Source organism: Denticeps clupeoides, chromosome 15 (genome assembly GCF_900700375.1).
Source record: "Denticeps clupeoides chromosome 15, fDenClu1.1, whole genome shotgun sequence".
Lineage (NCBI taxonomy): Eukaryota > Metazoa > Chordata > Actinopteri > Clupeiformes > Denticipitidae > Denticeps > Denticeps clupeoides.
In genome coordinates this window covers 10,460,936-10,488,266 of record NC_041721.1, presented here as the reverse complement: position 1 = coordinate 10,488,266, position 27,331 = coordinate 10,460,936, and the positions used below count along the sequence as shown (strand labels likewise).

At 43.2% G+C, this 27,331-nt stretch overlaps 1 protein-coding gene across 4 annotated transcripts in view; it reads right to left on the bottom strand.

Moving 5' to 3' along the window:
- The window catches only part of syt1a (synaptotagmin Ia), a 174,330-nt gene that overhangs the window by 54,955 nt on the left and 92,044 nt on the right, over positions 1–27,331 (bottom strand). The window contains exon 1 of one of the 4 annotated variants that reach the window (XM_028953979.1): positions 26,231–26,451. The exons of the other annotated variants lie outside the window; for them this stretch is intronic. The gene's annotated coding sequence lies outside the window, so the exon portion shown is untranslated. Of the gene's footprint in view, positions 1–26,230; positions 26,452–27,331 lie in introns of those variants that run through there. 4 annotated transcript variants of the gene reach the window in all.

Here is a 27,331-nt window from a genome sequence, read left to right as displayed (position 1 = left end):
TTTCTTATCTGCCATTTCAGAGAGCAGGAGTGCATAAAGCTGCTGCTCGGATCCACAGCGGATATGGCTTGTAATGGCTATTGCACCAAAGCGGGGGGGGGGGGGGGGGGGGGGGGTTGTTGAGAAAAGACCACATCTATTCTATTCTGTTCTTCCTGCATCCACAGAGCGAGTCCCGAGCACAGGCCCTAAGGGTGAATAGGAGGAGCGGCGTCAGATCAGATGTGACAAGGTGAAGCGGAGCATGATGGGACACTACTCTTACTCGAAATTACTCAGAGGTACAGGTTATATAATGCAAGATATTTCAGAAAAAAAGGGGAAATATTTCTAGACGAAAGATTGCCTGAAATGACCCGAATCTTCTGTCTGAATGAGTTTTTGGGGCCTGCTGTCCTATCGTCTATTGTTTATGTATAATAAATTAATGTGTTCTGTTGGTTATTTTTATTGCTTTACAGATTTCTTTCGAAATTAATTTTTTTCATCTTGTGCGCACAAGATGATTTTTATCTTGTGGAAACAAGCATCAAATTATTATTAATTATTACATTTTATCATTACCTTGGAATAACATATTCCTAAAGTAGGTGGCCTAGTGGGTTAGACACCCCACTTACTACCATTGCGTCGCTGAGCTCCACTCAGTAACTACTAATTGTAAGTCACTCTGGATAAGCGTGTCTAATAAATGCTGTAAATGTTCTATATAACCACTTTTTCTCTTTTTAACAGTGGCCCCTATTTGTCCAGCCACCAACTGGGCGTCAGGTGGCCTGTGTTTCCTTGGATGCAATGCTCTTGGCAACAGACGCTGACATCGCACTGTTTGTCATTTTCCGTGGTGCTGATGTCAAAAGAAATGTCATCTGGGCTGTTGATAGAGCTGTCTGAGCACCAGCGCTGCAAGGCCTCTTTCAACAAACCCACGCTCGGTCCCTGACCCTCTAATTCTGACAGAAAATAAGAGAGCCAGGAAGACAGCTTTTACCAATGTGAACATTTAAAAAAAAATCAATCTTAATGCGTCTAAGATGACTTGATGATTCTAAAAGAGGCAGACAGTTGAATGGATAGATCAATAAAGTGATTATCAAAATTTAAACAATGAGTACTACGTCCAAAATATTTGGCTCTGCAAAATACCACAATTATGACATTTATGGTCTATTTGACTAGTTTACACAAGATAAAATTTGATTTCAAATTAGAATATTATTATTAGAAACACAGCAAGTGAGTATATTAACTAGTTTACTAGTTTCACTAGTTTAGAGCTGTCTGTCTCATTGTTGTCTACACGTTTTTGTGTTGTCTACATGTTTAAGTGTTACTCTTGCACTGAAAGTGAAACTGAAGTGATTGTCATTGTGAAACTTTTAACCCATCACCCTTGGTGAGCAGTGGGCAACATGACAGGGTGCAGTGTGTGGGGACGATTCTTTGCTCAGTGGCGCTTCAGTGGCACCTTGGCGGATCAGGATTAGAATCTGCAACCTTCTGATTACGGGTTTGCTTCCTTAACAATTAGGCCACAACTGCCCCGGCGACCCCCTGTTTGCACTTTATGTAGCCCCGTTTGTTGGTGTTGCACACATGCACTTTATGTCAGTATGTAACTTTGTCTAATTATTCAAATGTTACATGTAGCACCAGCTTCCGGAGAACGTTGTTTCATTTCACTATGTACCGTCTAACAAGTACATAGCTGAAATTACAATAAAGTTCAACTTCAACTTCAACTTAACTGTACTACACATTAGCTGTGAATATTCATCTCATAGAATTCACCCAGGAGGAGCATACCACAGTGAGGAGCATACCACAATTTGAGAACTGAAGTAGTATATATGTAAATTCCAGTAATCTTAAAATAATAACATATTCTTTTGTCTTGAACCATTTTGTTCTCATGTGTGTGAAAGAAAGAAACTAGACCTTTATGAATTGCATGAAAAGAGAAAAAATTCCTTTCCTTTCCTTATGAGAGACCAAACCCAGCACCACATTTCCTCTCATCTGTATCCCCCCATACCAGCGATAATACCCCCATTCTTGATAGAAGTACTGTTTGTACAGAGTATATTTGCATGATTTGATAGGAATTTATGTAACTTTGTCCCAGTTGCCATTTAGCCAAAAACAACAATGACCCCCCCAATAAACAAACAAATAAACAAACAAATAAATAAATACAGCAGCTTCATGTTCACAGACAGAAGTCCATGCCACCTTTCCCCTGAGGCAGCGTTAAATAAACACTCACCAGTTGTCTGGGTCCATATCTGGGGGAGAACTGGAGGAGATAAAGGCACAGTGAGGGTGTTCAGTGTTGTCCGAGTGAAGATAATTGTGGATGATATTGAACAGGGCAGTAGCAAGAGAAACCAACTCTAGGCGCATATCTCTCACCATCAGTTGCACTGTAATTATAGATATATCTATGTATATGTGTTAATAATATATGTGTTATATATACATTTATATCCATGTGTTATAATTACATTGCCGGGACATCTGATGGTGAGAGATATGCACCTATATATTTGGTGGATAGAGCTTTCCTCATTTGCAGGAGCTCTGTTGTTATTTCTGAGGGCCAAGGTTAAACAAGCCTCCTGCGTGAGAAATAACGAAGGCAGGGAGGTTGATGTGATATGACGTGGTGTCGATCACCATTTCTGCATTTAGCCTGAAGATCTACTCAACATCAGTATCAGCATAATTACACGTCAGACACAGCCTGAGTATAAAAGAAATAGAGCCTTGTGTCAAGAGTTACAAAAAGAAAAACTAGAAGATCAAAGACGTCAACAGTGTTCGGAAAGTTTATCATCGGAGCTGTGCCTTAGTGAGGTGTTGGGCACCACAAACCAGCACAACAGCTTCAGTTCTTCTTCTCTAGTTTCAGGAAATATGGAGAAAGTGTGTTAAAGTGATAGTGAAGTGATTGTCATTGTGAAACACTGCGGCACAACACATGGTGACACAGTGAAATGTGTCACCTGCTTTTAACCATCACCCTTGGTGAACAGGGGGCAGCCATGACAGGCTCCCGGGGAGCAGTGTGTGGGGACGGTGCTTTGCTTAGTGACACCTCAGTGGCACCTTGGCGGTTCGGGATTGGAACCAGCAACTTTCTGATTATGGGTCCGCTTCCTTACCCACTAGGCCACCGCTTCCTGTGTCACATCTTGCATTTATTTTCTTGACAGAACCTTATCACACACATGGTCAATCTGACCATGTCAGAAAGACTTTAAATGCTGTGTACACCTTACTCTGCTTGAAAGATGGAGGATGTTTCTGTTACTCTACTGGACGGTTGGACGCAGTATCTGGTGTTTTGATGATGTCATAGGTCATCATCATGATGTCATCAGTGTCCTGGAAGACCCTCCCAATAGAACATAACTGTCTCACCACTCGATCATCCAAACAACGAACCGCAACACCCATTATTTAGGCCATTCAGGCAGATTAATTGAGCAAGTGTTTTGAGGAAGTCTACAGCAATCACTGACTGATCGCAGCAGAGGGACGTCCCCTAACTTCACATCTGTGCCATGGACTTTCCCTCTCTCTGCTTCTCTTCACAAATTCGGTCAGGCAGCTATTAATTATGATAATATTTTTGCACAAGGTGCAAAGGCTAAACATTCCAAAATAACCTCTAAGCTACCCCTTTCACGGCCGACAGAGCCCGTTTACTCTGAAAAAACCCGATCAGCCCCTGTCGCACATTTATTAATTGCGGGCCGGAATGATAATGGTGATTACAACAACATGGCGGCTCCTGGGAGGGAGAAATAGGTTTCCTGATCCCTGACATCTGCTCTTCCAGCTCCTCGGGCTACGTTCAGGCAGACTTCCCGGCCCAGCGCTCGGTTTTAATTAAAACAGCAAAGCAACTAGAGCAAATTCGCAGCCAGGCTTGGGATGCGACCGGATCCAGTGCCGTACGCACACCTGCGGACAGACAGTCAGCCCTGCTGTGCCTGGCTTTCCTGAGTACTTCTGATAACCGCCTTTGGGTCTGGGGGCAGCCCGTTACGCCGCTGACAGCATCTGAAAGCGTGTTCTGCATGTGAGCATGGCATGTGTATTGTATGCGCTGTGTACTGTATATGGGTTTTTTTTGTTCTTGTCGCCAAGGATAAGCACCACGGTGATACCTGTGACCCTGACTGGCAGGTTGAGGACACTAAAATGTGTGCTGCGTATACAGCTTTCACATTTGAAGATGTATTCAACTGTAGCATAAAGACAAAACGCGTCATATGGGTACAATTAGTGGGCAGACTATCAGGATCATCTACAAAAAGTCTGGCAACCCTGCCGGTTTGGCTGCGGTATGTTTTTTATAATTTCCTTGTTACCGTTGATGTATAGACCCTCAACCCACCCATTCCTCTTCAGAACTAAATCATTAACAGAAAATGCAGTACCTGTGACATGAGCAGATTTGCATGTATCTGAGTCTGATTTGCATGTATGACCATACTGCTCATCTATGATGAATGTAATGTAAGGAATTTTACCTACTTGGAAACGTTTGCGCCCCCCCCCCTTCTATATATAAATATAGTTCATTCTACTTTTTGAAATGAACTACATACATTTAAACTCAAATTAATATGAAACAAATCAATAGACAAGAAGGGAATTTCACACACTGCTGGGCTGTTTGTGAAGCTCTTTGTGATTTTTTTATTAAAAGATAAATTCACAATAGGAGACTATTGATCCCAAAGGCAATCTGCCAAAATCAAAACAAGCACAACTGCTGATGCCCTGTGTTCTGCACGACAGTAATTTCAATATTAGCTGCTCACAGTAAGAAAAGCTGAAGGCGTAACGTGATGTTTTGGAGTCTGACGGCCCAACTTTATTGACTCTGAAAAAAATAACCTTGTCTGGCCTGTCTCCAATTACAATGAGATGGGCAGCAGAAATGCAATTCTTATTGATCTGAGTATAGTTTAACGGTCACGTCAAGTCAGAAAGGAAGAGTGCCGCCTCTTGACCACTGGTGAAGCTCTGATGTGAGACAATGACATGACCAAAAGGATGGGGTGGAATAGTGAGAGGGATGAAAAAAATACAGAATTACAGACATATTTTCCATGATTGTGTGGCATTCATGGAAAAAAGCTATGATAAATCTATAATAAGGACAAGGATGAGTGCCAGTGTTATTCAGGATGGAGAAGAGGGCCAAATAGTGAATAGTGAAAGTGAAGTGATTGTCATTGTGAAATACTGCAGCACAGCACACGGTTCACACAACAAAATGTGTTCGCGATTACGTGTTCGCTTCCTTCCCCACTGGGCTACCACTGGTCCCATGGTCCTAAATAAATGTCCCTTCTAGAGGAGAGAGGTCTAAAATATTCAGAAGAAAGTTGGTTTGATGGTAGTAAAGGGCAACAGAAACACTTGATCATAGTACAGGTTTCTGAAGAAGTTGTAGGGTCAGATGATGAATCTTACACCTATTATGAAACATTTCTTTATTGACGAACATGAGAAGAGAGAAATGAGAGAAGATCCATCCCTCCAGTAGAGTAACAGAGACTGGAGCATCTGTGACAAGCAGTTCTGGTTACCTCAGCATGGCTCAAGACTCAATATTTCTTTTTTCATAAAAAGAAAAAAGGCTTTTGATTTACTATGCTGATTCCAAATCTCGCAAAATTTGTGCAGTTGTAATTGGGGTTTGATGAAGTCTTTGACAGAAGAGCCTGTGCAGATGTTTTAAATGGTTAGCCTTTCAACAAAAGCCATCTGCTAATGTGCAACAAATGAATCATAAGACAAGAGGCTTACGCTGTGCTCATTTTTTCTGAGATTTCGCATAACAGTATTTTTTCCGCTCTGATTTTTTTAATTAAAAAAAAAAATCCTGACAAGTCAAACAGTGGCAAATTTAAATTAGCCCTTTCATTAATTACGCATGCCTGAGTGCCATTTGCTAATCTGAATTATTGGAAATGACAATGTGAAGCAGGCTGGTCTGCCACGATAATGCCCATCACTGGTAAACAGCGAATGTTAGGGTGTTTAAGCGGATGGGCATCCCCCCCCCCCCCCCCCCCCCCCCCCCCCCCCCCCTTGGGGAACCTCACAGTAAAGCACTCATAATTGAATCCCGGGATGGGCTGGCTGAAGCTCGGCCTGTTGCCCGGCCTCTCGAAATATGGGCGGCGCTTCATACAGGTTCAAATGAGTGCACAGAAATAATAACAACCACCAAGAGAGGATAACACACGTCAGAAAGTGCTACAGTTTCACACAGCGCTTCAAGCTTTGAGACTCACAGCCTTTATTTAAACTTGGTAGTTGGCCTCAGTGTCATCCTCTCCCTCCATCAGCAGGCTTAATCCTAATCTTTATGCAGGTAGTAGTTGGGTAGTACTAGCATGGATACCGATGGCTTCCCATCCTGGCATCCACCAGCCAACCATCTGTCACTCTGTGTTCAAACCTGCTGTAGGAAGGTGTCTATGTTGGCCTTTCCATGGTAAAAAAAGTGTGAATATAGATTAACACAAAATATTTCTGTATATAAATGTATAAATACATCTATTATAAATGTATAATTACATCTAAATGAATAACTACATCCAGCTTTAAACCTATTCATAAAAAAATTAAAATGAAATATTCATAAATAAGCATCCTTTCCCCCCGGAAAAGAACACGCACACATAGAAAAAACAAAAGAGAACTGATATAAGCCTCATCTAAGATCTGTGAGTATATAGCAATGCCGGGTAGGTTTGGTGCACATAGTCTCGGTCAGTCGTTGCTTTGTTCCCTACTGTCAGTATCCAAGGGCACATGGGTTACAGTGTGTTTTCTGTGGCGTTTCCTTTTTTTCTTGCAAACAAACCTCTGCGGATCCCTGCACCTCCTCTATGGGTAAAAACTACTATTTAAAATTCATCAATGCAGTCATATAAACCCAGCATCTGTAGGTGAACATTTAAGATTAGTATCCAAGCAACCGTGAATGCGGCAATTTGTCCATGAATTTGCAGAATGGAAAAAAAAGTAATAAATATGGACTTAATTTGTCGATAATATACATGAAGTATTTTATTAAATGAGCACCGCATCAAATAAAACAGAAAGGGGCTAAAATGGATTTTAAACACCGATACCAACATGCCGGTTTTTCAATGCGCAAACGTGTTGAGCTTATGGCTGCAGTTTACAATTCAAAATGTTAAACATTTTTCAGCTTGACTACCTTTGTGAAATTCTCAGTAATGATGGAGTCATAATATACCCTCAGCAGTGCAGAGCAGATATTAAAGGGCATTATTCTGAGGTCTGCATGAACCTGCGTGGACGTGCCATTCACCTCAATGTGCGCGGGAGGAAATGGTGAAGGGGGAATTTGATGAAGTCAAATTGAAATTGTGGTGCCCCTGCTCAAAAAAAAAAAAAAGAGGTGCTAGCTGTTATTTTAGAGCAAGATCATTTCCCGTGGAGCAATAATCATCTCGTCAGGCTGATGAAGGCAGACGTACCTGTTAATATAGTGCTCCATCGTGCTCCGTGTCATCACGACTCCAGCCCCATCACGTAGGGCTGCCGGCCACCACCTGCCTGACCTGTCAGCGCTTCCGGCTTGCACCGGCTCGGTTCGGGGGGTGCGCCTGACAATCTGCATCCGCAAATGACATGCCAGCAAAAGCCAATGGTTTTGGGCCCACATTTCTATTACCTTCTGTATTGTGAGTGAGTAATGGGATCAGAGCGCTACAATTATGACTGGCAGGGGTAGAGTCCATTTCAAACATTACTATGGTGAAACGTTAACAAGCAAAATGAAAGCTCATCGAATGGATAAAGAAAAGGAGGGACAATGGTAATTGCTTGCAGACCATTGGAAAAAAAAAAACACCTTGAAGGGGGTCATAAAAAAAAAAGTATAATAAGAAGAAAACAAAAGGACTAAAGGACTATATGAACAGATTTGGAGAAACTGTCAGCGAAACCTTCTTCAGGTCCAGCTTGAAGGAAGGAAGTGGCTTTCAGTCAGTTTGTATTGTGGCTGAAGCAGCCCGCCCCACTCCGGTGCTGTCATCAGTACAATGGAAATGCTGCTGATGTCGCACTCTTCTCCGGTCGCCGCGCATTTGCATCACAATTTATTCATGCCGCCCGCTGATAGGTTTCTTGCTCTTCACCAGACACATGTTACCACGGGGTTATATAATTGCACTTAGGCCAACAAGAGGGACACTGCAACCCGCACTCCTGTCTATTTGGGCTTTAATGGCTTTGGTGCATTAAGGAGATTTTAAGACTTTTTTTTCTTTTCTTTATCACTGCCCCAGGCACCACGAGAACAAAAGTCCACCTCGAAGCTGATTGGTGAGGGAGTAAACACGATTAATCACGATTAACAAGCAAAACAGGTTAAAGGCTGACTCATGGGTGGAGGAGCCGGCCATGGCGTCCAGGATCCTGCCATCAGCCCAAAGGCTCCAGCGCGCTCAAAAAAAAAAAAAAAAAAAGGCACTCCTCTCAGCCCTTAAAGCAGTGATTGATCACGTCCATTAAAAAGGTAGGGGCCAGACCACAGATCTCGTTAAACAGGATTCATTCTTTACAGTCTACGCAGACAGTTACTTATTTAAAACCAAAAAAAGGTGGCGGCGGTGGTGAGGGGGTTGCTTTCCTCCTCTCCAGTACTTTAATGTTGGTAGATGATGTCTAATGACAATGGGCTATTCAAACACAATTAGGCCTAATCTTAAGGGGTTTGCGACTGTGGCTAATTTATAAAACTTCATGCAATAAGGTAGAATTGCTTAACGGAGGGCAGACGCTGGCATTTAATTGTATAGCTGCAGGGCCCTATTAAGACACTTTACTGCCTCAAATAAGGGCTACGGACAAATAAATGTGAGAAAAATTCAGGTATGAAGAGAAGAGCCCGGTGCTTTTGGAAAAACAGCAGTGTGTCATTATTCAGTAGTTCAGCCACGACACCTCAGAGCGCCCACCCCCATATCTGAGCGTGTTTATTGTCCCAAACCATCTGCGACCGATAACCCTTGACCGAACAAGCTGTTAGCCAGTCCAAAAGGGAGTATAGGGGAAAACCAGCCATGCTTTAAACTGGGCCTTCCTCGGCCTAAGTCACTTTTTGCTACATAAAATTATATGAGAGGCAATTTCATAAATGTACCTGCGTGTGGACGACTGCAAAACAAGTCTCAATAACGATGATTCATCCCACCAAGGAAATTATGTCCATGAATATAATCTCACTGCTAGGATCTGTCTATGTCTGGATGGAAACAGTTTATGCTAATTTCTGGGTGAAGTAATTCAGCCCTAAATTATGCAGTAAATTGCAACCTTGGGTTCTGATTGGCTGAGAGGGCATCCTAGGAATGCTGATATCTCTTTAAGTCATTACATCTTATTTATGTTGTACTTAAGGCATGTATCTTAATGATGGCAGCAACAAACACGTATCTTACTTGATGTTATCTCTCGGGCATTTGGATAATGAGTAGCAAGAAGACAAAGACTACGCTTGTGTTCTAGGCACTAATGTTCTGGCAATCTGTCCTTACATCGAACAAAATTGCAAGAATGTGATGATGTGAGGCACTCAGCTGAATATATAAATTATTTAATTGCAGGGGCATAAAACAGACACCAAAATGCACTGTCCAACAACCTCCCAATCAATCAATCAATCAATCAATCATCACAAACAGGAGCCATCATGGCTAATTAGCATGGAAAGTTAATTAGCAGCGCATTCACCATTCATTCAGCCTACGACAATGCCGCTCACATGCGTATTCAAATTACTGACACCCTCTAATCTAATCGACATGCAATTAATCATTATACCTTTTTTTGGTTGCTAAGGATGTATTCTTTATATTTGGTGGCTCCAGCAACAAATTTTCTATAATCAATTAAAGACAATAATATGAAATTATACAACAAATTAAATAGACTGTGGTTGAATAGTATGATGTAACATATGGCTAATATTTAACTTAATTAGGGTATGATGCAAATGATAAACATTTCTGTTAGTCTAGTTGGAGCTTTTAAAACAGCAGAGGTCTCTTTGTCTGAGAATTGTTTAATTGTGTTTTTTTGTTATCATCTCTGTATGTTTCTGGACATGGTTTGTGGAGCTAATTACTCAAAGCAGCATTGAGTACATTTTAATATGTTTTAATTACTACTTAGCAGTCGGGTAAAATTTTCCCTTGATTTAACATACAATGCTGAGGAGAACCTCACATGCCATTTTTAGGGGTGGGTGAGTGTGGTGGGGGGGGGGGGGGGGGGGTGGATGAGAAAGAACACAAAGAACAAGAATAAAAAAATCAGGATGATTAGCTTCAGGATAGTTGTCAGGCGAGAGACACACAAATCTGCATGCAAATAACCAAATAGACCTGAGCCAGGGCGATGCAAACCTCTGTCCTGCACCCTTGATATCTGATTTATTTAAACAGGGCTCAATTGAGACCCTTTGAAGCACTCTGGAAGGTGAGAGCATGTCTAGAATGCAAATGAAAAAAAAATGACAGGATTTATCATAACCAGACTCTTTTTTTTTTCCAAATGGGAAAAATAAATCATAATACTGGGTTGAACATTTCGCCATGTTTAATGCTGTATTTAGAAATTCTTAATTAATAACAAAATGGTGGAGGATTTTCCACAGTTGATTTTGCCATCCACACTTTGGAGGTGAGACAACAGCCACAACACGTCACTAAAATGCAGACAGAATGAAGGCAAGTCTGCTGCTAGTGAGACCAATTAAATGGAAAATGTTTTGGTTCTTAGATCAGGGGCCCTCGCTTGGTGGCATATTTGGCATAAATATATCATGCCTGTCAGAGGCAGAGGTGTCAAAAGTACTCAAGTATAGATCCCTGTGTTTAAAAAGACTAGTAAAAGTTTAAGAATTGACTGAACTTGTTTACTCAGGTAAAAAGTAAATATTACAGGCTCTAAACTTTGTGAAGGACAAGCACAGCTCTGAAACACGAGGAGCAACATGTAAGGTCATGTCACATAACATTAACTACCACAATAAATGCCAGAAGTTGCTACCGGGTTTTAAATGTTTTTCTCTTACTTGCTTTACGTTCATTGTCTTCAAATTCAAATTTTATTTGTCACATACATAGTCATACACGGTATGATATGCAGTGAAATGATTTTTGCATTTTTTTTTCTTGTGCGTGTAAAATGAGTGTTGTGTGGTTCACAAATGATTAAAAGAACAAATCTTTAAAAGGAACCTACTGAATCGAGTCACTTTCTCAAATGATTTGTTGATTTTGCAGTTCAGTTGAGCTGCCTGAATGAACAAATCACTCACACGTGCTTGCATCACATGTGCAAGCGAAATGCACAAGTGATGTAGGGCTCGACAACTACATGAACATGATTAGTGATTGTAATGAAATTCAGGTTGATTACGATGATCAACTTTGGGCATATTTACTTGATCACACCTGCCAATCAGAGATCAGCAGAGACTGCGGGAAGCTGTTTTGTGAGACAACTTTATGCCTGATGAGAATTATCATCACATTTCATTATCTCGATATCTCATGGTGTGAGATCTCATCACACACCTTAGGCAAAAGCTATCCGGCTATATCTGAACAAATGAACTTTTCCATTGGTGTAAATAGCCCACTTGTTCCACCTCAGACAATTACTATTCTGTCTCTGGGTGTAGAATGGACGCAGCGCCTGACCCCACCCCAGCCCACTGAGGCTGCAGTTCCATTCTCCACTCATGCCATGTGGAGTATTTCCATCATAAACATCCTGCCGGACCAACCTGTAACTCCGAGGGGCGGGGGTGCGGGAGTCAACCTTCCCTCGACCTTCACCGCTCTGCCAGAGTGCACAGCAGACTGACCGGTCGAGCAAACGCTCAGCTCAGTGCACGTCAAGTGCTGACAAGCTGCATAAACACGCGGCTGAAAAGCTGCCTTGGCTAAAGGGCAAAAACGAGCTCATGGCAACAACAACAAAAACACACACCCCCTAAAAAAAGGAAGAAAGAAAGAAGGAAAGAAAGAAAGGCCCATCGGCGAAAGGAGCAGCCCGCCATGACGACAGCTACCTGGAGGAACGCACAGTGGGCTCAGGCGGCTGTCTAATTAGCTAATTCCTGTCCTAGCAGACAGTCATAATTGTAAGTCAGGGCTGTGGATGGGTGGTAAATGTAGAATTGTAATTGATGGGAGAGGGGGGAGATTCCGGGCGGCTGTTTCGGGATTTGACAGTGCGTTCTTGTGCCACCTCATTAAAGCTCGACTATCCCTGCTGTTCTATAGATCATCGGAGCCCTGCAGATGTCACACATGTTTGTACAATGTATTAGGGGAACAATAATATGTTATTTTAAAATTTTCACCAAATGTAAATTCATCAAAAAAAAAATTACTTGGGCAGGATTTGTGACACATGGCTAAAGTAATTATGTAAATATATATAAGCATGTAATTATGTAATTATTGCTCAGCCCTATAATACATCACAATATACACTCCCAATCAAAAGTTTTGATGCACCTATGTTATCACACTTAGGGAGACTAAGATGGAGGCCATTTAAAAAAATCTAACAGAAGAAATATCTATTTATTATTGTCATCATCAAAAAGTCACTTCATGAAATGCTCATTAACACGAGTGAATGATCAGAAAGTGTTCAGCATAAACCTTCAGGATTGTTGGAAACCATCCTTGTTGTCTAACGTAAGGTGGTGGAGAGAAGCCAAGAGTGTTAAATGCTGCCATCACAGCGTAAGCTTCCTGCTTTGAAGGGACGCAAATGTTCAACTTATTGCCTTGTTTACTATTTTTGTTGTTGTTTATTTCATAACCTCATGTGCATTATTTCATAGTCCTGTGTTTTGTTCTTTAATATAAAAAATGTAAGATCCATAAACAAGTAGATAGGGCCAAACATTTGACTGGTACGGTAGATACAATGAAAAAACAAGTAGTATTACATTTAGACCTTTTTCTTCCTGATTTTACCTCCATTGACAGATTAAATATTTTAATATCAACACATAATGCTGTGTAATGTTCAACTTCATACATACTCAGCACCACAGACAGCTCTACTTCATTTTTCATGGATGTACATCTGGACTCACTTATGAGTAAGAGAGTATCTACATTTTATTTTGCAAACAGGGAAATACTGCTTGACTTCTATTAATCTGGATCTTTAGAAAGTGATGGTCAATATACCTTTCAACTTAATATGTGTTTTGGTGGCATGGCTAATAGTTAATAGTCTAGTACATTAGTTTGAAATTTGTATTCAACACACAGTGAATTTATGTAACGTGGGTTTCAAATCACTATTAAAGCACATTTTCTTTTCTAACAAGGTGACATTTTCTACTGTGAATTTCCTCCTCCAGGACTATCCATAATGTTGCTTCTGCTCTCCACTCTTAGCAACACTGACAAAAAAAAGTGTGGCACTTCTCACCAAAATCCTATGATGAATCAATCAAAACACCTGTCTACATCCTACATTATACGTGAATAAAATGCATGTAGACGAGTATCTTGCCGAGCAATGAGAAACCATCACTATGCGGCATCATTACCCCAAGAATCACAACCTATAACGTGATAATATATTCATCACAGGGAAGAGAATAGTGCTTCTGATTAAATGTGCTTTGGGCGCCCAGACCCACTTTTGTGGAGGCAGTTCGGCCTTTGTGGCAGGTCTGTATATTCTTTGCGAGGCATTTGCCATGCTTGACATGATCCTATTTTGAATGGCTCTTTGCGGTAATAAGGTCATTTGTCTTGTGCTGGAGGGAGAGAATCCATAGTTGTCATACGGGGAGGGGTGAAGATGGATGTTGCGGGAGAGCTGGACGGTGCTGAAAATTTCCTAGGAGGCCATGGCACCTTTTCTCTTCTCTTGCGCAACCAAATCAGATTTCAACCCCCCCCACACCCCCTTTTGGGTTAAAAATGAATCTGAAAGCAAGCAAGAAATAACATGTTATGACAGCAGCAAGAAGAGCTGGGGTCAGGGCTGTGTGTTTCCATGCTTTATCTACTGCAGCAGGAAGCTGAGGCAACAGACATATTAGATTAAAAAACCTTCTGGGTTTCTTCAGATGAACTGGGGTGTAATTTGCTGTGAGAAGATGCCCTGTCTTAAAGGACCGGGCACTACGTTGTGGTTAGTAACCTTTAGTCATGACCCCCCCGCCGCCCCTTTAGAACCATTATGAAAGTGAAAATGACTGACCGGTGACTGGCAATGTCAACGTCTTGCTGGCGCCCCCTTCCCCCGCCCGCGGCTGTACAGTCGGCGAGTCTAATTCACATTAACATTATGATTTCCATGGCTCGACCCAAGAAAAGTGGTGCGTGAGCGTGCTTTCACAGTTAGGGTGGGAATCCGATTATCATACAGAGATCAGGGTTACCATGGTAACCAAGGATCTGGCATGGTGAAATGTTTTTTTTTCTTTAACCCAAACATGTCCTTAACATATTCTAAAATATGTAATTATCCTTCAAGTTAACATGGAACTTCTAAAAGTTATGTAGAATGAATAAATAGTTTTTTTTTGTGATCCAATGCAAATACTAAACTTTACATTATTTTAAAGTACTGTGAAATCCCCCCCTTTTATTGAAGGCCCCCATTGCTTTTTATGTGAACTCTGTAGGCTTGGTTAATTGTTTGCTAGAATAATGTGATCCCTGGGACTGAGAACTGTTAAAAAAAGACTGAATGAGGGATGCTGCTCTACAAGCGGCATCTCTGCCAGGTTCAATTTACACCTCAGGCCTGGACGCTCAGCACCTGCCATCATGCACGTACACTCGGGCCTGCTCAGCAACTGACTGCAGGGTCGCAGCATATACAGTACGCGGTGCATAACTACGGTAATTCCTGGCGTATGTGCAGGGTTTTTTTTTTATCATCACAAGCAGTTCAGCCATTTGGAAGAGCGGGACATGGCTAGGTGGGAGGTGGAGGGCACAGACACACACCCCTGAGTGCTTCTCAGAGCATTCTTGGAAAGAAAAGTGGAGAGAAAGCAAGTGCATGAGAGTTGTCTGAGCGAAAAGGGAGCCGGGTTCCTACAGGGCTGCAGCTTGGTTCTCCTGGGGAAAAAGAGGCAGACAGCGGGCCGAAAGCTGAGGGCTTCTCTGTCGGGGCTGCATGGACTAGATAAATGAAGCTAGCGCTCTTCACCAGGAGAGGAAAGGAGCACGACCATCTGTGAGCGCATGCTGAAAGCTTATCTTATTACACTTCCTCCTGTGGTGTGAGAAAAAAAGAGCGTTTGTCGAGTTTGTTTCACTGCATCGACAGAAAGCCGAAATAACACGCAGGTGTCTTTTTTTGCGAATGGGAGAAAAGCAGCACTCCCTCCGAAAAAAAAAGATAAAAAACACTCCCACCTCACAGTATCACAGCTGAACAGATGTGAGCATGTCTGAGAGGAAGCTAATACTGTAATGCGTACCATATTATTACTAAATCCTGAACAGACTGACAGCAAATGACATTTAAACTCTAAAGATGCACAACAACATCAGCAGCAATTTGTGTGTTTAAATGTCACGTCCCTTCTTATCTGCTCACGTTTATCCAGGATTTGTCGCCAAGTCGAGCGGAAGCCACCGATCTTCGTGCCCTGCCACTACCTCGCTCAGCCCAGTGCGAAGCATAGACCTCACTGGTCTTCTTCTCATCTATTATCAAGAGAGCAATTTGTTTCAAATGAAAAAAAAACACACACACAGGAAGGGAATAATTCGATCAAGCAATGCCAGGCTTGATAGGGTCTCTATAACTATGTACCATCTGTAGCTATATTTTCCCAGATCTAAATAAGTCATGGTTTTAGGAGCTTAGAGAACGGAGGGAAATGGAGGTGGAAGGGAGGAAATGGTTGTCTTCTTAATTCCTCTCTTCCAAGATTCTGACTAACTAGTAAGCAGCCATTTCATGTTGTTATTGATTTAATTCAGTAAATTCAGAGGACTTAAAAGAATGTGACACTTCTGAACACAGCTAAGAACTGAGAAAATAGGCCCAAATTCCCAGTATTTGTGTTTTTTGTAAAATGACATTGGGATACTTGTCTGTAAATTTGTTCTAAATAGTTTCTAATGTGTCTAATGAGGCTGTTCTACACTTGGAACATTAATATGTCACTCGTGTGCTTTTGAGGCCAGCCTGAGGAGATGAAACAGCTTTCTTGAAATAACAATGTCTTGCCCGCAGGCCATGGGAGCAGCACAAAAATCACACTACGCCAACACTATCGTTTTGTCAGACTCCCATTTCAGCAACAGGGCCTCCTCTGAGGCTTCTGTGGGACGTTCTGGTGGTGGTCATGCCGTGTTTTGTGCCAATGCCACTGGGCACAGTAGGGTGGCACACAGCAGGGTTGGGCACCATTGGGAAATGAGTCAGGCTGTGATGGGGTGGGGGGAGGTTGCACTGGTTATTCTGCATGCTGAGCTCCGCAGGGGAGCTGCCCTCCACGCCACTCACGCTGAGCGGGCGGGAGCGCAATTGACGGATGAGGACGTTGGCGTGGGCGTGGAGCCATGGGATGGGGAAGAGTCTGGCATGCAGAGGGGATCGGTCACGTTGATTGACAGGCTAGTGGAGTATTGCTGGCACAGAATTAAATTAGAACTCAGGGATGAGGTCTATGGTAAAAACATAAAGATGCCTCGGCATATGAGGAAAACCTGTCACATTAGCATCTAATCATTCTCATGTTATATGAATAATAGCAGGGACTGATTTAACTGATTTAATTCTATAAAAGAATGAGTTGGAGTATTGATCTGTGACATTTCATGTTTCTTTTGTGTAATGCACTGTTTATCTATGTCATTCAAACCAAGCTATTTGAATTCTGATGCGGGAGTGCCATTACCCATGGACGCACATTGTTCTGTGTAAGGACAATTCCCAGCACCCCGGTGGGGAAAGCAGCAGCATTAGCCAGTATCTCATCCTGTCTTTGCATTGCTCTTCCCATTGCATTCTGGGTAATTCATTTTTCCCATGGGCTTATCATATCAGCGGGCGCTAGGGATATTTATGTTGACGGCTGAGTCAGAGGGAAAAAGGACGGCTGTTACTTGCTCGGGCAGAAGAGGGTGTCCTATAGAAACGTTACGCTTCCTAGGGGAGTCATGAAGCTGAATTAACAACAGTCACATGAGTATGAGTCAAGCAGATAAGCCATAAAATAAAAAAATAAAAAAACATAGTACAACAAAACACTGTTCAAAAAAAATAAATTTAATTGAGCACCCTTGCTGCTTGACCCCATGGGAAAGTTGCCCACACCTAAATTGGCCAGTGATAAAACCTCCTTTACACAGGGTTGTGATGTTATAGACATGTTATAGACATCTTGGATCTGTGGACACTACCAATAGCAGCATACAGATAGATTATCAAACCTTTAGTATAAGAATTAAGATGACCAAAGTCATTAAACTGATGCATACATAAAAATTATATATCGTTTACATGAACATATGGAATAAATAGAACAAGGTTTTCACAATTTGCTGGTGTTATAGTGGTTATTGCATTAATAACATAAAGTGAGCAGGCTGCTGTTGTGTGTTATGGAACCATGACATGTCTGATAACATTTGAATCTTAATTTGGGTTTTCATTTGTATATTGTATTGCCCAGACTTTCATGAGCTATGACCCATGATCCTCATAAAACAGAAAATTCAATTTGTATGTAATGAATGTTGTCCAAAAATTGATTCTCAGATACTAATCAATACGTAACATTTAGAAACGATTTCAATATCAATTAGCTCTGGTATCGATACGTAAATTGCAGTTTTGCATGTGCCGGATGAGAGACTCACTTAAAACTTGGCAGGGGGCAAAAGCAGTCCCAGCGTCAATTCTGCAGCACCAAACGCAAGAGCACTGTCTGGAAGTATTTCGAACATCAATCAGCCAAAAGTTGTGGACAAGCCAGTTTGAAAGAAGTGTTTCAAATTTTTTGCTATCAAAGCGAGTGGACAGATTCAGCAAAGCAAAGCAAACACCATCACCCTGAATTATATGCAGAGGTTCACGAGTGGGGTGTGGGGTGTAAAGTTGTTGTTTAAACGTAAGCAATACTGTCAGCAATACTGTTAACGTAAGTTAACAATAAGAAGGGCTGTGCCTTTGCTTCTCTCTGTGTCTCAAAATGATTGCACAACACTTCTGCAGCATGAGAATGCATTTTTTTTGTTAACATAAATTTCTTTAATTTATTTGTTTTGTATCTAGGAATCAATGAATTCATTTATTAATTTCTTTATGTAGTGTTAATCTAATTTAGAATATTTAGAAAAATTCTTGTGTTTGTTTTTTCTCCCCCTGTAGTATCGAAAATAGTATCTCGAGTACCGTTATCGAGTACCGTTCTATCGGTTTCGAGTTGGAAATTTCAGTTTTGTGACAAGCCTAGTACAGGCATACAGTGGCCCTAATGATATGTGACACCGGTGAAGACTATTCTTTTCGCGAATCAAGATAGTGTGTGCAGAGCTGCAGGAAGACAGAGGAGAGAAAGAGCTGTTTTGTGTTTCTCCATTGACTGGTGACGGCTTTGTTGGTTGGCCCGCCGAGCGTAGCTCGGTAAATCCCACCTCACTCATTTGACACGGCCTCCTGGCAGATTTAACTCGGTTATCTGCTCCACACACAGCCTCAGGAGAGCGCCGGTGGCTTTAAGGACCCGCGGCCTCTTTTCACGGGCCACGGAGGGAAGGCGCTCTAAGGTTCCCACGAAGGAGCCGGTTTTTAATTTGGCCACTCCCCACTCGACCCAGAGTTGGTTGAAGGTGCTGATGCTGGGATGAATAATATATGAAATTTATCTCCCGATGGTGGTGGTGATGGCTGGCATGCCCCTGAGCCCTCCTCTCGTCGCAGCTCTGCCATGTAATCCCCCCCCCCCATGTTAACTCGTCAGCGTCGCCGAGCCGCAGTCAGTCAACGAAAGTGTTCCTCTGGAAGTGAAAGACCGCTGATTGCTTTTTAGATTTTTTTTTTTTTTTTTGCCAAGGCACATCGGCAGGTCTGATGAGAAGCAGAAAGGCAACAGGCATTTTGAAGACGCCCTCGTGAGCGGACTTCCTACGTTAATACTTACGCCGTTCAGCTTGAAGTTGCCATGTTCTGACAGGCAGGACTTTTTTTTCCCTCCCCGACAGACCTCTCATGTACAAATTTCCCTGACAAGGTTGCACATACAAGTGTGAGCCTTACCTTTCTAGTACGAGAAAGGATTTCAGAGCACTTAAGACATGGTCCTTTTATGTCTTGACAAGACCTTGTCGATGCAGTTGCAGACAAGAGACAAGAGACACATAAATGGATATCCAAGAGAAGTAATTACTTCCAGTTCTGAATAAATCGGTGCATGCACAGGGGAAAGAGAGGAAAAAAACGAAGAGGAAAAAGCAGATCATCACTGAGAAATCCTGTTCCTCAGTATGGTCTTGTTCTTCTCAAGATCTCTATCCTCATACCATTTAGGCCTTTTTGCAAATCATTGTCGTTCCCTTAAATAAGCTGCCTAATACCAACGAAGAGAAGGAAGGTTGCTTGCAGCTCTTTGTGCATTAACTGACCCATGTAAATGCTAAACATTTACAAGGGCGCAATCTAATCGGGGCACAAACGTGGCCACTAAAGGGCAGGCTCAACATGCCTATCATGCCTTGTTATTGTCTGGGAATTGGAGGCAGGGCGGAGGGGCTGCAGACGGCGCTTCGGCCGTGTGGCGGGAGCGAGAGCCTCGATGTGAGGCAGGTTCCCGGTGACCTCGACTGCCAGCGGTGCTTTATGGTTCAGAGGACCCTCGGGAGGAACATGCAATCTGTCACGCGTCCCGGCAGAAGGTCTTATCCACAAAAGGGGTGAAGAACAGGAAGATATTATTTACACTGTGAAGCAGAGGGGAGCATTGATCCATGAGCGCAGACAGATTACGACTGAGGGCAACATGATTCTTGATTAAAACAGAATCAAAGAGGTTTCCATTAAAGCCGAGATCACTATGCGCAGGAGTCAACACAAGGTGCTTGATATGATTCCTCAGTATAATAGTAGAACCTAATTAATTGATCTTATGCACAACATAAGTGATTAAGCCTTCTGTTGAAGCAACATGAGGGTTTTTAATTCAAGCCTTATACGTCTGCATGCTGTTGACTCTCATTATGTATTAAAAATGCTGGGTGTCAGAATGTAAGACTCAAAATTCTTGCAAAAAAAAAAAAAAGTTATTATTTTTTTTGGATGGTTTTGAAGCCAAAACAACCACATATTTGGCAATATTGTCAATGAAATAGAGTGCCGGAGAGCTGTCAATCATTTGCTTTTGCTCCTCCCCCTTTATTCTTCACTGAAGATCATTAATAAAAACATTTATCTATTAAATTTGTCTATTGGGTGACAAAAATGGACACTCAAGGTCACTCAGTGGTTGGCCTAGTGGGTAAGGAAACGCCAAGGTGCCGCCAAGGTGCCACTGAGCAAAGCACTTCACTTTCACTTTCACTTCATATTAGTTCCTCCTCTCTGTTTTCAGGGTTTTGAGGGTTTTCACTGTGATCTTAGTGAATAAGGAAAATCCAGCCTATCCAGCCTAATTGTTGAAAGCCTTTTTGTAGAAATGAATGTTGCTTCCTGGTAAATATTTGCAAACGGGGAGACCACAGCACTGCGCCGCTCAGCCAGGGCCACTGGTGATGAGGGGTGAAACCCGGTCTGCCTGGGCAGGAGGAGTAAGGATAAAAAAGGCCCTCTCCTTCCGCTCTGAGTGTCAGCCAGGCTACTGATTTACACAGCCCATCGCAGAGACGACAGCTGCGGGGCAGCGGGATGGAAAAAATCCCTTCCCCCATCGTTCCTCTGCCCTTCTGCGCTCTCCTTTCTCCACCTTCCTGCCCGTTCACCGAAGCTCCAGTCCACTGGGTTCCAGTCTTGCCAATTGTGCTTGGGATGTTCTATTCTGATTAGATGATCTAGAGCTGCAAGGGCATTTAGCTGCTTCTTAAATACTAATTCAGAAAGACGTCACCTTGGAAAGACGCACTCTGCCTGACTCCACTGCTTTCAGACAAACAAGGGCATCCTCCACTGGAGTGAAAAATGACCAGCACACCTCCTCTCCTTGTGTGGAGACAGGGAGAAGTGATAGAGCAGAGTAGAAGGGTAGGAGGGAGGAAGAAGGGAGTGATGAAAGAGCCTCACGCCGCATTGTGGGTTACTTGTATACACAGAGGGCACTGTCTTTTCGTTGCTAGTTTGCTGGTGAAGGGTCAAATCCTGCTAAATGAAATAAATAGATAAGACAAGAATGAACTGCTCGGTAGTTTTCTGAATCTTGAAGAGGAGGAACTATCTAGCCTTTTTTGTTGGTGTGTAATTACTTCTGTCACCCAGAACAGGATCTTTAATGACGTTTAATGACATCTACAGGGGAAGTAGATGATTGACTTGCTGGTTCCGGATGATTTAAACCTGTGCCTGTCAATATCCAGAGTAATTGATTCTTGTTTTATCTGTTTATTAATATGAATCTTGAGGAGGCCTTTGACCCTACACCTGCAAACCAGCCTCATGCTTGGTGCGTAGTGTTGCGCTTACCACCAGTTCAAAAACAATGCCCGTGTGCGCCCATCCAACTTTATTAACACGCCATTGCTCCAATGCACTTAACTCATGGCTATTCAGCTATGCTAATGGAGGCATGGGAATGACGCTCATCTGAAACGCTCTGCCGTCTCAATTATGCACCGGGCAGCACGCAAAAAGATCCGCAGCCGCTTGTTCTAACAGGCATGATTAAAAAGGGATTGATGTTGCTGTAATGGTGTCAGGATTTCATTAAGTTTAATTTCGTCTCGTTTCATATTCAGATTTTGGGGAGCTATGCGTGCCAAATGTGGCACCATCATTAGCACCTATTTCACTTGTCAGTATCTGGGAGGGGCTTTTATGTGTGTGGATGAGTGTGAGGAGGAGTGGGAGGGAAGTGTCAAAATGCAGAGTGAGGGAGAAATCAGAGCTCGGAGGTACGTCGTGGCCACTCCCAATCACCAATCCCCATGGTCCCATCGCCCAGAGCACCAGGGATGCCCCCCCATTTCCTGGATTCACATTAAAAACCTCTTACTGTACCCTGAGTATCCAAAAGCGATGGGCTGCGCCCACATGAACAGCATTGTGGGGGGGGTGATTTAAGACCAGCTCCAAAGCACACGACATGCATTACATTAATGAAACCGGCCTTTTGCCGTAGCCAACAATGGACTTTAAATGATTCAATAAATCAGCACCACAGGTGTCATGTAACCTGTCCTGCACACGTCCCACATGGGTGTCGACAAGGCTAAGCAATTACGACGTCACAATTGTAAAAAGAAAGTAAAATACTGCATTGATTCTGACATGCTAAACTAAAAGTAAAAATAGCAGAAATGTATGTGCCTGTTGATTTTTTTCATTATGTTAATAATATGGAGGGCTGCCTTGATTTATGCCAGTAACAATTATATTAATACATTATTATTTTTATCTGTGCCTTTATTGCACAGCCATAATTTTCTTGTTAATTAATTGTGCCTTGATTACTATTTCACTTACATTATGGGGAAACATGCAGAAAGAAATATTAGGCCCCTCCTACTATGATGACCAATACTACTACTCCTACTACTACTACTTGTAGCATTAATTTGTAAAGTGCTTTACACTGCCATTGCTGAGATAATGAGTTAAACAAACACATTAGGCAGAAAATCTACATTGAACAAACTGTAAAAAATAAAATGTTGTTAGTTAGTGAGTGAGTTAGTTAGAAGAACGAGATAGAAGAGGGACAGAGTAAGAAATCCACTCGTTTCACATATCTCTTTAAAACCCTGGAGAGAGGAGCTCTAGTCCCTTGATGTTTGTGGCTGGCAACTCACACTCACAGCCAGCATGGTTAAGTTATGCAACATTTGGCCCGCCTCTTGACACTCCAGTACATTTGACTCCCGAAACTACAAATATTAGCCGTCAAAAGGAGATATAATAATCCTAGGGATTATGGCTGCACCGGCACCACTTTCCACGGGGAATGTCCTAATATGGATCACATGGTTGCTATGCAGCCTGTCCGACTCTGTGCTTCACAACAGCCCTTGGACTCTGGGCGAAGAGACAGCAAAAGAGGGGTCTAGTGTGAGAGTAGAGGGGACAGACACTTATTAACACCTCTCTGCTGCCAGAGGTCCATGAAATGTTGCTGCTGGCCAGTGCTGGAAATGGTACCCTGTCCGACACAGCCAGTGCTGAAATCCAGAAAGTGGGCCAGATGGCGCTGTCCGAAATGTGAGGTGCTGAAACAGGCTGTGCGAGGTTAGCAGGAAATCATTGGGGCGGATTTGCATGTGAGGAACTGACACGAATGACAGCCAGGAAGAGACTTCGTGGCACACACACACACATGCACATAAATAAACTGGCTAAAAGATCATTTTCAGATTAACATTAAAACAAGTCCACCTATAATCACAGGAACACTGTTTGCAACAGTATAGATGAACGGTGGTGGAGGAAGACACTGATGGAGTAGAGGTCGTGTGAACAGAATCTCATGTCCCAGATCATGTGATCTTAATTCCTCTGTCATCTTTAGGCCCCAAGTCATGAGGAGTTGGCCACTCAGAATGGCTGAGGAGGTGAGTCATTGGAGCGGTGGGAGCAAATGGGAAATACACACACACACACACACACACACACATAAAAACTTGCACGCATGTGCTCTCTTGGGTGCTCAAGGGCAAAAGTGCACACATGCAGGAACTCCAAATCCTCCATTTCTGTTTCATGCCTTGATGCCATTCTCTGTCCTTCTACCTCTACCCTCACACTCCTTTCTTCCCCGTTTTCACTAAATGTCAAAGGGCAGCACGGCCTCAGCTGTGCCAGTGGCCCCACGGGCAGAGAAATGGAGCAACACAAAAAAGGGAAGGAGGCAGCAGCCGTATCAATGGCGACTGTGCCAGAGACTGTCATTAAATATTGATGCACTGGGAGATGTGCTGGCACAGCTGGAGGTGCGCACACACATGCACACGCGCACACACACACACACAAACACACACACACACACACAAACAACATCATACACTTCATATAAAAATGCCTCACACTCAAAACAAACACATACATACTCACACAAATAACCAATACAAATACCCTTGATGCACAACAACATGACACCTCCAAAACACACACACACACACACACACACACACACACACACACACACACACACAGATAACATGGCACCTATGATATTAGAAAAAAACAGAAACATACTGCTACCACCATTTCCACAATCATCCACAATCTTAAAACTCCAAATGCTACAAACATAGAGCAAAAACACACAAACATACCCATGTGAATGTACACACACACGCAGACACACACACACACATACATGCACAGTGTAAATGTGTAATTTCTGTTGTTCATTCATGCTTTTGTGAGAACGCACGTCTTCTACTTCATATACACATCCAGTTTAAATCAGTCTGAACCCCTGGGGGTTCCTGCCCTTTGTGTATAGAAACAAAATGCCACTTATTATGGTTTAGGCCTTTTTTCCTCACGGTCGCCAACAATACACCCCAAATGAATATGGTTGTACTTCATTTTCCCTTCCTTTATACCTGGCCTGCTCCTCAGAGTGCAGTCCCATTTTTCCAGAGGCGGTCACTGTTATTCAGCCCAGTGCAAGAAAGGAACTATCCATGAAAAAAAAAGAGATGAAATTGAAATCGGACCAAATTCATTAATGTGAAAAAAACTGAGCGCGAAAGAGAGAGAGAGTGCTAGAGAGAGAGAGAGACAGACCCAACATTGGCTTTCAAGGATAATGCAAGGAAAAGCACAATAGAATCAGATGCAGCAGGTCCGTTGTTTGAAGCTGTGCAGTAAGCCAACCTTCTCTCTTTCATGTCCCTAAATGGGGGGACAACTGTGAATGATAACCACCATCCAGCCCTGGCCTTTGTTCTCTCCCCTTTTTCCACTTGCGAACAGAGACAGGGGGACGGTGGAATGGTGCAGCAGCAACAAGAACAAAATAAATGTTGAGCTGTGCGCACTAGGGTGCGTTTACAGAGTGGCTGGAAAGAGAATGATACAGTGAATGGGACGAATTATGTAAACCACGCGTGTGTAGAGGGAAGTGAAACCCACCGAGCAAAAGAGAACACGAGAGACAGTACAGTGAGGTGATTATTTTATAAGTTGTTAATAAACGGCCGCTGCGAATGGCTCTCCCCCTGCAGAAGCTGACACAACACACACCAGGACACGCGCTACAGTGCACCACAACCCAATTAAAATGCTGTGCCTTACCAACTCAATCAGTAACAATAATACTTTATATATAACTATAACTTGGTTTTGAAATCCATGCCCTTGCTCACAGACACACACACACATACATTCTTACAATAGCAGATCTAGAAAATTGAGGAAGAAGGAAAAAATCCATTATGCCTCTCCGATCCGCCCTGCCTCCCGATCTCCCCTGTGCTCACAGGAGGATCGAAGGAAGCTTCAGAAGTTGTTTCTTTTTTTTTTTTTTTTACCCTTTCTGGTCCCCGGTGGAATAAAATCCCTTATTAGACACACATGCACTTTCCCCCACCTCCCCTCCAACCACAGAGAACTGGAATCACACGTCGGTGGAGCAGCTTATAATAGTAATAAAAAAAATAAACAGAAAATAAGACGTCTCTGCGCGCATTGACTGCTCTTATCAGTGTCACTTTGCCTTATGGAGCAATTCTCCATTCTCCAGGTACACACACACACACACACACACACACACACACACACACACAAATATGCAACTAAAACCCAATCCCTTACACTACTATGTATGAGATTAAATTATCCTTGAAGAACAGTAAAGCTTGCAGAGCGACATACACAAACACGGCCGATCGTGGTCTCTCCCTCACACTCACACTCACACACACACACACACACACACACACATCGTACAGTAGCAGCCACGCTCCGGGTGCTCAGCTCCATCAGTACAGTAAGCAGGAAGAAACCAGGGTCTTACCTGGCAGCGCCTGCTCTCTCTCTCTCCCCCCGGTCCCTCTCTGGCAGCTTGGCCCGAGCGAGCGGAGAACACCGAGTGAGGCTCTGCTTGGTCCTGATGAGAATTTGGAGGCACTATCTCCCTCTCCCCGTCGTCACATTTACACACGCGCACACACACACACTCACACACACACACACACACTGCCACGCAGCAAACCAATCTCTCTCACACGGAGCCTTGATCCAACTCCTCTTCCCGCCCACCAACTCCAGCCCCCTCCTTCCCTCTCTCTCTCTCTCTCTCTCTCTCTCTCACACACACACACTCACACTCTCTCTCCCCCCTCTCTCACCCACTCACTCCTTTTGACACATGCTGTCTTTCATGCTATTTATGCTCGTGCTCAGCTCAGCCTCGCTCTATATCACGACCAGCGGGAAAAACACACACTTGTGCACACACACATATGCATAGAAGAACACTTTGCTCCCGTTGTATGAATGACACAGACAGCACCACCCCCCCCGTCCCCAAAACATGAACACACACACGCACGCACGCCCCGCCCCTTCGTCATTCCGTTTCCTTCTCCAGTCGGCGGCGAGCCTCATGCTGCTCACGTCTACAGAGCGAGACCAGCCGCCGAGGATCAGTCAAGGGCATTCCCAGAGTAACTGCATGCTAATGCTCACTACCCATCTCCCTCTCTCTCTCGCCCCCCGCTCCCCCCCAAGACCAGCTCCAGGTGCAGCGCCAAAAGAGGGGAAGAAAAACGGCCATTAGCCAACAGCGGAAGGCCCACAGTCTCCGCCGTGGTAGTAAATAAAAGCCTCATCACCCACGGCAACCAGCTGACGCACATTACTACTGTACTGTAAGAAAGAAAATGCCCCTCTAAATGTTCCGCTAAGCGAAAGGAGACATTTAATTTCATTCCCCCATCCCCTCCTCGCCTTTTTACACGAGAAGGGAATTGGAATGACCTTCAAGCACGTGTCCTTCAGCGAGGAGGATCCCTGAAGGTTGCTGGCGTAGCCTTTGGAGGGGTGGTGGGGATTCCTTAAAGGAGAATTCCAGCTGTAATCCAACATCTATTACATATCTTTAGAAATAAAAACT